Source organism: Nerophis lumbriciformis, linkage group LG12 (assembly GCF_033978685.3).
Source record: "Nerophis lumbriciformis linkage group LG12, RoL_Nlum_v2.1, whole genome shotgun sequence".
In the NCBI taxonomy this organism is placed as follows: domain Eukaryota; kingdom Metazoa; phylum Chordata; class Actinopteri; order Syngnathiformes; family Syngnathidae; genus Nerophis; species Nerophis lumbriciformis.
The window spans coordinates 36,630,358-36,640,645 of NC_084559.2; the positions used below are offsets into that span (position 1 = coordinate 36,630,358).

At 41.4% G+C, this 10,288-nt stretch overlaps 1 protein-coding gene across 5 annotated transcripts in view; it reads right to left on the bottom strand.

Annotated features, from left to right (window-relative positions):
* The window catches only part of ssbp2b (single stranded DNA binding protein 2b), a 316,774-nt gene that overhangs the window by 81,897 nt on the left and 224,589 nt on the right, over positions 1 to 10,288 (bottom strand). The window lies entirely within an intron of this gene.

The window sequence follows — 10,288 nt, forward strand, 5'->3', positions numbered from 1 at the left end:
TGAATATCTTAAAATGTGCTTTGTGGCAATTACAACTTAGACCACAGCGTGGCGAGTGGTGCTTTCCATCGTTTTCAGCAGCCTGAATTGCCAAAAGATTACCCCCCGCCCCCTCCCCCACCTTCCTCTCGAGCAAGATCCACCCAGGAATGGGGCCAAATGAATCTCCCTACTGTGTATGTGTACCGTATTTTTCAGACTATAAGGCGCACTTCAAATCCTTTCATTTTCTCAAAAATGGACAGTGCGCCTTATAACCCGGTGCGCCTAATGTATGGCATAATTCTGGTTGTGCTTACCGACCTCGAAGCAAATGTATTTAGTGCATGGTGTAATAAGTGTGACCAGTAGATGGCAGTCACACATAAGAGATACGTGTAGACTGCAAGATGACGCCAGTAAACAACACTAAAACTTTATATGTTCCATTGAGAATATATAACATTACACAGGGCACTCAAAAATCTGTAAAAATATTTTCAGTAAGACTTCGGTAAGCTATTGTCGGCGCATTAAATGTACAAGTATTATTATGGTGTGTGTATAAGGACCGCAAAATGGCACCTATTAGCAGATATTATCTGGTGTTTTGTTTCACAATATTATGCAAAACCAACTTTTCTTACCTTCTGGTACCTGCTGATGTGTATTTGGGATCTGCATAAGTCCTGAAAATGCGCGCGCGTCCGCCATTGTAGTCCGTGCCGACACCGTAGTCATAAGCTTCTTCTCTTTCACTATCTTGTTATGTGACATTCATCTTCCGCTGCTGCCATTTCTAATATAAAGTAGCGTTATAAAAGTCTTACCGTATTTTTCGGAGTATAAGTCGCACCGGAGTATAAGTCGCACCTGCCGAAAATGCATAATAAAGAAGGAAAAAAACATATATGTGGCGAACTGGAGCCCGGCCAAACTATGAAAAAAACTGCGACTTATAGTCCGAAAAATACGGTACTTATATTTTTCAGTAGACTAGCTATCAAAACACTAAAAACTGTAGTGGGTTTACATAATTCACCCGCGGAACTTTAGTTATTAGAGGGTTCCGGTCGGACGGTTTTTCACGGGACACATTTCCGGCGTTAATGTTGCATTATAGAGCCATGGATGAGGAGATGCTGCTCCGTTATGGATTGAAGTAAAGTCTGAAAGTCATTAAAACAGTTAGCTCCATCTTTTGACACTTCTTCCACACCCGTCCTTGCACGCTACACCGCTACAACAAAGATGACGGGGAGAAGACGCTGTCGAAGGTGAGCCACGTAAATAAGACCGCCCACAAAATGGCGCATCCTGAGGCGACTGTCAGAAAGTGACTTGAAGATGATCTGTAAAACATAATCTATGCAACATTTTGACCAAAGAACCACCATTACATGTTATGTAGACCCCAAGAAAGTGTTTTCCATTTAGAAAATAATCATAATATGACCCCTTTAATGCGCCTTATAATCCGGTGCGCCTTTTGTATGAAAATAGAACTGAATAGACCCGCTCATCAGCAGTGCCCCTTTTAATCCGGTGCGCGCTGTGGTCCGAAAAATACGGTACACTTAAAAAGGTTATTTCAGTATGTCTAAATTTTGCGCAAAATTGTGACAATACGTCATTCTCATAGGCAGCACCATAGCAAACATGGTGGGTCACAGCCAGAAATATTATTTCCAATGAATTATTTCAGTATTTGTTTTTGCCTGTGTATTTTTCGAGGGTGAAAATGATGGGGCTTGATTGTGACGTCATCCGTGGACAAGCCATATACTCCCTGTTTAAGTTGTCCTCACACGCTCAGCACAAGCTGAAAACAGAGATATGAAAATCTTCACCCTGGGCCAGCATGTTCAAAAGTGTGAGTTTTCAAGGCTTCACCTAACTTCTGAGTTAGAATAGGATAGACCAGACATGGGCAAATTCAGGCCCGGGGGCCGCATGTGGCCCGTTAAGCTTTTCAGTCTGACCCGCCGGACTTTCCCAAATAATTTGCGAGCTACCGGTAGCTGGCGGAGGGTGTGTCAGTCGATCGCCAGCCAGGCATTAAAAAAAATAGACCTAAAAATTAGCGATCATCAATCTTCACCAAGACGTCACTTTCGTCACTTGATTGACATTCACGGCACCCGAGCGTGCTGGCTGCTGTGAGATCATTTTTAAGAAAAAATGACCGACAAGAAGTCGAGAAACATTTTTATTTGAAGACTCTCGCGCCGTACCTTCTGTCAAAACTTTAAAGACGACTGCCCGGGTTCAGTCTTCACAATAAAAGCGCTGCTTCATCCTGCCTGCGCTAACAAAATAAGATTCTCAGAAAGCTAGCGTGCACAAGCTAGCAAGCTACAAAGTTGGCCGTCGATGTATTTCCTGTAAAGTGTATAAAAAGGAGTATGCAAGCTGGACAAATAAGATGCCAAAAACCAACCACTTTCATGTGGTATTGGTCAGAAAAGGTGGACTTTTTTTCTCTTCCATTCAAAACTGCAGACGTTATCATCACGACTGTCTGATTCCAATCAATGCAAGTCATCATAATCAGGTAATACACCAACTTATATTCTTGTCTTCATGAAAGAAAGAAATCTATATGTGTTAAACATGCTTGTATTATCATTAAACACCTTTAACTTGTTTACAAAAACGTCTCTTTCATCAGACCACAGAACTTTCCTCCAAAAGGTCTTATCTTTGTTCATGTGATGTCAGATGAAAAAAAAATTGAGCTGTTTAGCCACAATACCCAGCAATATGTTTGGAGGAGAAAAGGTGAGGCCTTTAATCCCAGGAACGCCATTCCTACCGTCAATCATGGTGGTGGTAGTATTATGCTCTGGGCCTATTTTGCTGCCATTGGAACTGGTGCTTTACAGAGAGTAAATGGGACAATGAAACAAGAGGACTACCTCCAAATTCTTAACCTCTTAAGGCCCAAGCTGTTTGCTTACATGCTTTTTTATTTGTCTTTGCTATTTGGGCTTATTGGACCCTAATTAGAATACAAACTAAAAATCATCTTTTAAAACGATGTACTTAGTCCATAAGTGCACACACGTTTATACTTCGTGGGTACTGACATGCAAATTTTTATTTTTACACTTTTTTTTCAAAATTCCATTGTATGTTATATTCTTCTGACACCACCAGGTAGCAGTATAAGTGTCCATATGTCGGCATAAGACCCCAATTCAGTAGTGTACACAATTTTGGAAATAAGAGCTAAAAGGTGCTGTCCACGCATGTGGCCACTAAGGCCTTTAGAGGTTAAGGACAACCTTAAATCATCGGAGGTTGGGTCTCGGGCACAGTTGGGTGTTCCAACAGGACAATGACCCCAAACACACGTCAAAAGTGGTAAAAGAATGGCTAAATCAGGCTAGAATTAAGGTTTTAGAATGGCCTTCCCAAAGTCCTGACTTAAACGTGTGGACAATGCTGAAGAAACATGTCCATGTCAGAAAACCAACACATTTAGCTGAGCTGCACCAATTTTGTCAAGAGGAGTGGTCAAAAACTCAACCAGAAGCTGGTGGATGGCTACCAAAAGCGCCTTATTGCAGTGAAACTTGCCAAGGGACATGTAACCAAATATTAACATTGCTGTATGTATACTTTTGACCCAGCAGATTTGGTCACATTTTCAGTAGACCCATAATAAATTCATAAAAGAACCAAACTTCATGAATGTTTTTTGTGACCAACAAGTATGTGCTCCAATCACTCTATCACAAAAAACATAAGAGTTGAAGAAATGATTGGAAAGTCAAGACAGCCATGACATTATGTCCTTCACAAGTGTATGTGTATGAATGATGGTCAATTGAAAAGTAGCTCGCCTACAGAAAAAGTGTGGGCACCCCTGCATTAGCGCTCAATTTGGTGTCAATGTTTTTGTTTACGGGGAAATACTCAAATCCAGCAAAACGTGTTGTCGGCCCAAGCTTTGTTTCAAATGATGCTGCTTCGGATATGCAGCAGTTAATCCATCTTTCATTATTATAAAGGTTAACTAACAATCCCCGTGAGACGGGAGATTTACTGGAGTTTGTTGAATAGTGGACTCGTCATAAAGGTGTAGAAGGAACGAGACCAGGCGCACAAATCACTTGGGTTATAAGCGGTGACTCTCAGTGAAGGTCAGTGACTAACACAGCAGTGACGTCAGCACATGTACTTGACTTTGATTTACCGGTACGTTCACCCAACCCTTTTAAAAGACATGAACACACAGGCTAAACAATCACCATACTGTTCTATTTCTGAAAAAAATTTAAAAAAATAAAATACCAGTTCCCTTTGTGATGTCTAAATTTAACGTTTCATAAGGCAAGACTGAGCAATCTGTTTTAAAAAGAAGTGTGAGAGATAACAGGAAACAGAAGAACGTTGCTCTTTCAATCAGACTGCCCCGACCTCGGTTGCAGGTCAGACTGTGACTTTTGAAGGAATGCTTTGCTTTGAAGCTCACTGGAGGTCAGGAAGGAAATGCCTCTCTTCTTGCATGCGTCGACAGCTCCAGCAAAGACATTAATCTGGCATGCACCGTGACGAAGACACCACAGTTACTCAAAGGGGAACAAAGGAGAATGAAACAAAACAAAAAAAGAAAAGTCCCATCTCTCTGAATTTGGCCCCTAATCTTGCACAAATCCAACGATTTAGAAGAACTACTGGAAATGTGTATCCTAGTGGTTAGAGTGTCCGACCTGAGATCGGAAGGTTGTGAGTTCAAACCCCGGCCGAGTCATACCAAAGACTATAAAAATGGGACCCATTACCTCCCTGCTTGGCACTCAGCATCAAGGGTTGGAATTGGGGGTTGAATCACCAAAAATCTCCCAGGACAACCATTCTCCCGATTCCCGGGCGCGGCCACCGCTGCTGCTCACTGATCCCACCCAAATGCACAGAAACATTTCGCCACACCTCGTGTGTGTGTGACAATCATTGGTACTTTAACTTTACAAAATGGAATTGCAAATTTAACACGTTTTTGCAAAAAAATTGCCAGATCTAATCTTGGTGAGCATAAAAACGATTTTTAACGCTTTTTACGTTTTTTTTGGCTGTTTTGCACATTATTAGGTGTAATTCCAGCATGGAAAAGTGGCAGTTAAGGCAAAGGCGTTAAATTGTACAGCATACTTGCCAACCCTCCCGAATTTTCCGGGAGACTCCCGAATTTCAGTGCCTCTCCCGAAAATCTCCCGGGACAACCATTCTCCCGAACTTTTCCCGATTTCCAGCCGGACAACTATATTGGGGGCGTGCCTTAAAGGCACTGCCTTTAGCATCCTCTCTCACCTGAAAAGGAGACTATTATATATGTCTCCGTTATCCATAGGTTTATCTATAAGCCATAAAGTAGGCAGGCACGGAGCTATTTCTCAGCGTTTGTTTATTCCAGCTGGCACGTTAATACATTGACACACAACATCCGGATTCCCATCATGCATTGCTTCAAAACTAAGGCAAGGAGTAACGTCCAAAAACATAACAGAGACGAAGCAGAAGAACGAAGAAGAGACAGTATTGGCGACGACGAGTAAGAAGAAGAAGTACGCTTGCAAGTTCCAAAATGATTGGAAACAAGAATTTCAGTTTATCCAGGACAGCTCGAAGGGGAAGGGTTATACTGCCTGCACATTTTGTAGATTAGACTTCTCCATTGAACTTGGTGGCCGAATGGATATAGTCACTTATGAACAGTCAGAGAAGCACAAGGCGGCTGCAACGCAGCACCGGTCACAGCCCAGTATTATGGGCCACCTTGCTAAATGGAGACCCGAGGGTGTAACATATGCCGAGACAAAGATGGCTATGCTGATAGCTGCAAGCATCATCCCGTTCTCATTTGCGGATGTTTTCAACAAATCCGTGAAGGATGTTCCCGGATTCAGAGATTGCTCGCCAGTACTCAAATGGCAGAACAAAGGCTACTCAAATAGTGAAAGGTACCGTATTTTCCGCACCACAAGGCGCCCTGGGTTATAAGCCGCGCCTTCAATGAACGGCATATTTCAAAACTTTGTCCACCTATAAGCCGCCCCGTGTTATAAGCCGCATCTAACTGCGCTAAAGGAATGTCAAAAAACCAGTCAGATAGGTCAGTCAAACTTTAATAATATATTAAAAACCAGCGTGATGTGGGCGCGCATGGAGTCGTATATCAACATGGACGGAGCTGCGTGAAAAAAGCCACCCGGCCTCTTCGCGTAAACTTACCTTAACCACTCGCTCATCTTTTCTTCATCCATCCATCCTTTCGAGTTAGCTTTTATGATGACGCCGGCTGGAAAGGTCTCTTTTGGCAAGGTCTTCCTTTTGAATATCACCATGGGTGGAAGTTTCTGGCCATTAGCATGGCAAGCTAGAACCACAGTGAAGGATGACTTCTCATTCCCTGTGGTGCGAATATTCACCGTACGTGCTCCCGTTGTATCCACAGTGCGGTTCACAGGAATATCAAAAGTAAGTGGAACCTCGTCCATGTTGATAATGTTCTCTGGCCGGATCTTTTTTTCAGCTATCTTGTTTTTACAATATGCACGGAAAGTAGCCAGCTTTTCTTGAAAGTCTTTAGGCAGTTGCTGTGAAATAGTAGTCCGTGTGCGGATGGAGAGATTGCGTCTTGGAAACCTGTCGCTTAGTAGGAGCCATTTTGTGGTCTTTACAGATGTAAACACACAAAGGAAATGAAACGTAATATCCGCGCGCTTCTTCTTCTTCTACGCGGGCGGGTGGTTGCTTACAGTAGAAGAAGAAGCGCTTCCTGTTCTATGGGGGCGGGTGCTTACCTTGGCGGTTGCTTGCGTAGAAGAAGAAGCACTTCCTCTTCTACGGGGAAAAAAGATGGCGGCTGTTTACCGTAGTTGCGAGACCGAAACTTTATGAAAATGAATCTTAATATTAATCCATATATAAAGCGCACCGGGTTATAAGCCGCACTGTCAGCTTTTGAGTAAATTTGTGGTTTTTAGGTGCGGCTAATAGTGCGGAAAATACGGTAAGTGTTGTTTTTTTTTTTTAAGTAAGCAGCAAGTACAGTACAGTTAGTAGAACAACTGTGTTTTCATTACTGTACTATATATATATATATATATATATATATATATATATATATATATATATATATATATATATATATATATATACACATGGGGCTTTGCATTGTCTTGCTGAAATAAGCAGGGGCGTCCATGAAAAAGACGGCGCTTAGATGGCAGCATATGTTGTTCCAAAACCTGTATGTACCTTTCAGCATTAATGGTGCCTTCACAGATGTGTAAGTTACCCATGCCTTGGGCACTAATGCACCCCCATACCATCACAGATACTGGCTTTTGAACTTTGCGTCGATAACAGTCTGGATGGTTCGCTTACCCTTTTATCCGGATGACACGATGTTGAATATTTCCAAAAACAATTTGAAATGTGGACTCGTCAGACCACAGAACACTTTTCCACTTTGCATGAGTCCATCTTAGATGATCTCGGGCCCAGAGAAGCCGGCGGCGTTTCTGGATGTTGTTGATAAATGGCTTTCGCTTTGCATAGTAGAGCTTTAACTTGCACTTACAGATGTAGCGACCAACTGTATTTAGTGACAGTGGTTTTCTGAAGTGTTCCTGAGCCCATGTGGTGATATCTTTTAAAGATTGATGTCGGTTTTTGATACAGTGTCGTCTGAGGGATCGAAGGTCACGGTCATTCAATGTTGGTTTCCGGCCATGCCGCTTACGTGGAGTGATTTCTCCAGATCCTCTGAACCTTTTGATGATATGACATCCCTAAATTTCTTGCAATTGCACTTTGAGAAACGTTGTTCTTAAACTGTTTGACTATTTGCTCACGCAGTTGTGGAGAAAGGGGTGTACCTCGCCCCATCCTTTCTTGTGAAAGACTGAGCATTTTTTGGGAAGCTGTTTTTATACCCAATCATGGCACCCACCTGTTCCCAATTAGCCTGCACACCTGTGGGGTGTTCCAAATAAGTGTTTGATGAGCATTCCTCAACTTTATCAGTATTTATTGCCACCTTTCCCAACTTCTTTGTCACGTGTTGCTGGCATCAAATTCTAAAGTTAATGATTATTTGCAAAAAAAAAAAATGTTTATCAGTTTGAACATCAAATATGTTGTCTTTGTAGCATATTCAACAGAATATGGGTTGAAAATGATTTGCAAATCATTGTATTCCGTTTATATTTACATCTAACACAATTTCCCAACTCATATGGAAACGGGGTTTGTATATATATATATATATATATATATATATATATATATATATATATATATATATATATATATATATATATATAAGAAATACTTGAATTCCAGTGAATTCTAGCTCTAAATATACTCCTCCCCCCTTAACCCCGCCCCCCGGCCCCGCCCACCCCGACCTCCTCAAACCCCCCGGAGGTCTCAACGTTGGCAAGTATGCTCTACAGTGAGGCTCCACTTTTAAAAATGTGCTAGCTCAATGCTAATTTACATTGTGAATTAGCGTTAGCAATTTTACATGGCGATTTCATCACTTCCAATTTTGTTAATCAAAACTACAACTAAGATGCATGTTACAATCAAACAGCTAGTGTGTCATAAATACAATACTTATAGTATAAACAATATATAGGGCATTTGGCATATTCAGCTCAATGGCAAAGATTGCATCCTGGCTAAGACGACACACTGGCCCCGTTTACACTGCACACCAAATCTGATTTTTTTTTGCCAGTCTAAACCAGGGGTCCCCGAATACGGCCCGCCCGTGTCCAAAATCCAGCCCGCGGGAAGTCTAAATTTTTATTTTTTTTGTCCGACCGCTTCTATGTTAGCTACCTCTCTTTGTTTAGCCACTAAAATGTTTTTTTTTTTTGCTGCAGCTGTTACATTTACTGTAATACTGTACATCAGGGGTGTCCAACTCATTTTAGCTCAGGGGCCGCATACATCTGATCTTTTGGTATCAGATTCGGGCCACATCAGGAGATAGTCCTGAATACGATGGGAATGTAGAATCTGATGTCGTTGTGGCTTGTGCAGCCCTTTGAGACACTTGTAATTAAGGGCTATATAAATAAACTTTGATTGAGATAGGCTCCAGCACCCCACGCGACACCGATTGATTGATTGATTGATTGAATCTGATCTGATCTTTTCAAATGGGACTTCAGTCTAAACGCAACGCAACCTGAATGTGATTTTTTCCGTCAGCTTTGGGAGAGCTACGTCACTCGTGTGTGCGCGGGGAAAGACGCGGTTGCCAGCGGAAGTGGATATTTCATCACAACATTCGGTTTTGCTGAGCATCCATCCATCCATCCATCCATTTTATACCGCTTATTCCCTTTGGGGTCGCGGGGGGGCGCTGTAGCCTATCTCAGCTACAAACTCTATTTAAGACGACCGAATTTTGGGTGCATCACTTGTCAATTGTGCACAAATAATCGGCCATATGAAATATATGAATATATATTTTGATTCCGAAGAAATAGCGATTGTTGAAGGACCGGAACTGACGCTGTGGCGCATTTGCTTACCGTATTTTTCAGAGTATAAGTCGCACCGGAGTATAAGTCGCACCTGCCGAAAATGCATAATAAAGAAGGAAAAAAACATATATAACTCGCACTGGAGCCCGGCCAAACTATGAAAAAAACTGCGACTTATAGCCTGAAAAATACGGTACATGCGAGTTGAAAAATAAAGCTGATGTCCGTGTCGACTCTACTTAACAGGCATAAAAAGATTACAACCCTCCCAAATATATTAAACTATATACATCCATTCATACATTATATTACTTTCATTTATTTTCGCGTAAAAACCAACACTAATTTTTAAGGTGTTGCGACATTTATTTTATTTTGTAGTAGAAGCAACTTCCTTTTTTCTCACTTTATCGAAGTAATGTTGAGACCACATTAGGGTCGGTGCGCTTTAATGGAGTCTGATAAAAATCACATTTTACTTGCAGTGTAAACAGTCAGCTGTAAAAATGTTAAAATTTTTTGGCCTGCAGTGTAAACGTAGTCACTGTAGCCTTTATGCTAAAGCCATACAACGTCTTGGAATTGCTACTGCTATTTTACTACATACAGTAATACCTAATAATTATATACAATAATATAAGTAATACGTATATACAGTAAAACTTGCAAATGAGACTCAAAAGTGTAAGAAAACAAGATATAGCAACTGGACAGCACGGTTATCATTATACGTACATACAGTATATACAGTACAGGCCAAACGTTTGGACACACCTTCTCATTCAATGTGTTTTCTT